At 35.8% G+C, this 5,123-nt stretch overlaps 1 non-coding gene across 1 annotated transcript; it reads left to right on the forward strand.

Moving 5' to 3' along the window:
• The first annotated feature begins 1,246 nt into the window (after positions 1–1,246).
• LOC139353854 (5.8S ribosomal RNA) lies at positions 1,247–1,425 on the forward strand. The gene has a single exon (XR_011604982.1). It is a non-coding gene; the product is annotated as a 5.8S ribosomal RNA (ribosomal RNA).
• Positions 1,426–5,123: the final 3,698 nt, after the last annotated feature.

Genomic DNA, 5,123 nt, shown 5'->3' on the forward strand with positions numbered 1-5,123 from the left:
ACTGTTAATGTGATTGCTTATTGGAGAAGCAAATGAAAATGGAAAATGAATATTGTTTGAATTGATGGTAGTCCGGATCTCAAGGCTTAAAATAATAAAAATATTGTCCTTTGCTAACGTATGAGGAAGTGTAAGTTCGATCTGCTAGTTAAGAATTAAGAATTCTGTATAACTTTTGAATTTAAAAGAATAATGTTATTGAGAAAAAAAATGTTAGGAAAGCAAAAATGCTAAGTTTGATTTGTTATTCACAGATTAATAGTTTATAAGGCTTTTGATTAATGAAAATATAGTTGTTTTGCTTTAACTTCAAGGTACATATCTAGTTCTATTTATTATTGGGAGATAATATTTTGTAATGTTTAAAAGTTGGAAACACAGGAGCACGTGTGAAAGTCAGGATGGCCGTGTCGTAGATTAGTTGGCCAATTAAAGTTATAACAACTGTTAGCTTTGATTTGTCTTTCGCTTCCCATTCGTTTTCATGTATGTCCTTCTGTGCTGTTCCTTTGGCTGTTCAAATAGAGGCAATAGTTTCTGTTGTCAACGTTAGTCTGTGCACTGGTGTGAGCGAGATAGAAGGATGCAGGTGTCCGCATCAAAAAGGAATAACGAGAAGTTCTCAATAGTGTGTGTATTGGAATGCGAGAACGAGAGTAGAAGAAAGTAGCGAGTGACGCTGGCGAAAAAGGAACAGGGGACGCAAGCTGTAAGGGAAAGCATTCGTATTTGAAGAGCCAAACTGAAAAGATGCCACGCGCCAGAAAACGTTTCCGTTTGGAGCAGCACGAAGAGCAGCCTGAAGCAGAGGAAGGTTCTAGTGATTCCTCGACAGGGGAAGGTTCTAGTGATTCCTCGACATATATTAAATGCAATTAATAAAACACTGTGTGTATATTGACCATAATATATAGTACACGCGTTGCGATATGTATTGTTCATCTCAGTTATGCGAATACTTTGGATAACGCAACAACCTAAAATGTACAATGTTGTACCTGATTAATACAGGTTAATGTTTTATATAAATTTCAATATATATCGCTAAAAAGTATTTAATACCGTAAATGCCATTAAAAAAATACTTGATATATTATTGGTTATATGAAACTAAGACATTTCGCAGCATTTGTTTTAGGTATAAAAATAAATTTATTGAAGGAATTGATATATGCCAGTAAAATGGTGTATTTTTAATTTCTTTCAATAAAAACATATATGACAAAATTAACAAACCAATATATAAAACTCTAAGCGGTGGATCAGTCGGCTCATGGGTCGATAAAGAACGCAGCAAACTGTGCGTCATCGTGTGAACTGCAGGACACATGAACATCGACATTTTGAACGCATATCGCAGTCCATGCTGTTATGTACTTTAATTAATTTTATAGTGCTGCTTGGACTACATATGGTTGAGGGTTGTAAGAATATGCTAATTAAGTTGTTTATACAAATTTTATAATGAAATTTTATAAGCATATGGTATATTATTGGATAATAATAATTTAATTATTTTATTCATAATCTTAACAAATATATGAAAAACATTATCTCACATTAGTAAATTAATTTGAATGTGGAAAACGAAGAGAAATATTTTCTTTTTCAATCAAATAATACTGAGAAATGTCTATCATAACAAATTAATTATTAACGATTAGAAAATAGAAAGCCGTTGACTATATTATTACTCTGCGTTGATTCGTTAGACGAAACAAATGCCATACAAATATATATAAACATAACGAATTTAATAAAATGTTTTGTCATTATATATAAAGAATTAATTGCAAATAAAATTTATACACAACCTCAACTCATATGGGACTACCCCCTGAATCTAAGCATATTAATTAGGGGAGGAAAAGAAACTAACCAGATTTTCTTAGTAGCGGCGAGCGAAAAGAAATCAGTTCAGCACTAAGTTACTTTGTCTATATGGCAAATGTGAGATGCAGTGTAAGAAGCGTCAATATTCTAGTATGAAAAATTAACGATTTAAGTCCTTCTAAAATGAGGTCATTTACCCATAGAGGGTGCCAGGCCCGTATAACGTTAATGATTACTAGATGATGTTTCCAAAGACTCGTGTTGCTTGATATTGCAGCACTAAGTGGGTGGTAAACTCCATCTAAAACTAAATACAACCATGAGACCGATAGTAAACAAGTGCCGTGAGGGAAAGTTGAAAAGAACTCTGAATAGAGAGTTAAATAGTACGTGAAACTGCTTAGAGGTTAGGCCCGATGAACCTAAATATCCGTTATGGAAAATTCATCATTAAAATTGTAATATTTAAACAATATTATGATAATAGTGTGCATTTTTTCCATATAGGGACATTGTAATCTATTAGCATACAAAATTTATCATAAAACATAACTTATAGTTTATTCAAATTAATTTGCTTGCATTTTAACACAGAATAAATGTTATTAATTTGATAAAGTGCTGATAGATTTATATGAATACAGTGCGTTAATTTTTCGGAATTATATAATGGCATAATTATCATTGATTTTTGTGTTTATTATATACCTTCAGGATACCTTCTGGATATAAACCTAATAGCGTAATTAACTTGACTAATAATGGGATTAGTTTTTTTAACTATTTATAGCTAATTAACACAATCCCGGGGCGTTCTATATATTTATGTATAATGATATTTATATTATTTATGCCTCTAACTGGAACGTACCTTGAGAATATATGCTGTGACCCGAAAGATGGTGAACTATACTTGATCAGGTTGAAGTCAGGGGAAACCCTGATGGAAGACCGAAACAGTTCTGACGTGCAAATCGATTGTCAGAATTGAGTATAGGGGCGAAAGACCAATCGAACCATCTAGTAGCTGGTTCCTTCCGAAGTTTCCCTCAGGATAGCTGGTGCATTTTAATGTTATATAAAATAATCGTATCTGGTAAAGTGAATGATTAGAGGCCTTAGGGTCAAAACGATCTTAACCTATTCTCAAACTTTAAATGGGTAAGAACCTTAACTTCCTTGATATGAAGTTCAAGGTTATGATATAATGTGCCCAGTGGGCCACTTTTGGTAAGCAGAACTGGCGCTGTGGGATGAACCAAACGTAATGTTACGGTGCCCAAATAAACAACTCATGCAGATACCATGAAAGGCGTTGGTTGCTTAAAACAGCAGGACGGTGATCATGGAAGTCGAAATCCGCTAAGGAGTGTGTAACAACTCACCTGCCGAAGCAACTAGCCCTTAAAATGGATGGCGCTTAAGTTGTATACCTATACATTACCGCTAAAGTAGATGATTTATATTACTTGTGATATACATTTTAAAACTTGCGTAGAAGTGTTTGGCGCAAGCCTGCATGGAGCTGCCATTGGTACAGATCTTGGTGGTAGTAGCAAATAATCGAATGAGACCTTGGAGGACTGAAGTGGAGAAGGGTTTCGTGTGAACAGTGGTTGATCACGAGTTAGTCGGTCCTAAGTTCAAGGCGAAAGCCGAAAATTTTCAAGTAAAACACAAATGCCATACAAATATATTATATTATATAAATCAAGCTAATTAATATACTTGAATAATTTTGAACGAAAGGGAATACGGTTCCGATTCCGTAACCTGTTGAGTATCCGTTTGTTATTAAATATGGGCCTCGTGCTCATCCTGGCAACAGGAACGACCATAAAGAAGCCGTCGAGATATATCGGAAGAGTTTTCTTTTCTGTTTTATAGCCGTACTACCATGGAAGTCTTTCGCAGAGAGATATGGTAGATGGGCTAGAAGAGCATGACATATACTGTTGTGTCGATATTTTCTCCTCGGACCTTGAAAATTTATGGAGGGGACACGCAAACTTCTCAACAGGCCGTACCAATATCCGCAGCTGGTCTCCAAGGTGAAGAGTCTCTAGTCGATATAATAATGTAGGTAAGGGAAGTCGGCCATAAGATCCGTAACTTCGGGATAAGGATTGGCTCTGAAGATTGAGATAGTCGGGCTTGATTGGGAAACAATAACATGGTTATGTGGTCCTTCTGGGTAAATAGAGTGTCTGGCATTTATGTTGGTCACTGGTTCCCCGGATAGTCAATTATGGAACTTTCTTGCTAAAATTTTTAAGAATACTAATTGGGTTAAATTTCTATATACAACATTTTATTTGAGTGGAAAAGAAAATATTTCTCTTTGTTTTTCACATTCAAATTATTTACTAATGTGAGATAATGTTTCTCAACTCTCAACACCATATGTAGTCCAAGCAGCACTATAAAATTAATTAAAGTACATAACAGCATGGACTGCGATATGCGTTCAAAATGTCGATGTTCATGTGTCCTGTGTAGTGTGCACATATATTGAATGTCTACTGTACCATGAGTACTTGAAGCAAACACACTGTAACACCTTGTTGCAGTGTTTACATAAACAAAGGCCCGGTCAAAAACCTAAGTGGCCGAAACATGAACCGATCGGCGCGCTGCCAGAAATTGCACGCAGGCCGCTCAACCGAACTGAAGTACATGCAAATTAATAACTTCACTCAGTGAATAAAAAATATAAATAATTTTTTTTAAATAATTCATTCATTTAAACTTTACAACATATCCTTAGTATCGACTTTTATTCTTGGCGGTTCACAATTAACTTCTTATACAACCGATCTTCTCGGATGCAAAAACGGACTCCTTGGCCAAGGGCCGCTTATATGATAATAAAACCTCGGTTTAAGAGAATTGAGGAACTCATTAAGAGTTGGACAAGGGTTGGACTCAAGAGAGTCGGGAAATCGGATGATCAAATTCTCTGCTCAATTGCCAAACGGATTACGCTGCAGTTTTGGGGCTCGCCGGGTGTTGACCGGATGCTTGTGTTTACATTAGCTGGACCCAGCTTAGTTTATGTTAGGAGGACTGCGACGCAATTGAATTTTAATAATGAACTTCGATTGAAGGGGGGGAGCTAGTTGAGATTCTGTGGGAACGCTAAGTAAGGGGGTCCCAGCTAAGAATTGTTTATAAGAAATTGTTTACGACTTGGGTAAGGCGGCTGGGCGCTCGAGCTGGAAAGCGTTCTCAGCTAAGAATTGTATATGAAGAATTTGTTTATAAATTGGGTAAAGAGGCTGGGATCATGA

Source organism: Drosophila suzukii, chromosome Y (genome assembly GCF_043229965.1).
Source record: "Drosophila suzukii chromosome Y, CBGP_Dsuzu_IsoJpt1.0, whole genome shotgun sequence".
Lineage (NCBI taxonomy): Eukaryota > Metazoa > Arthropoda > Insecta > Diptera > Drosophilidae > Drosophila > Drosophila suzukii.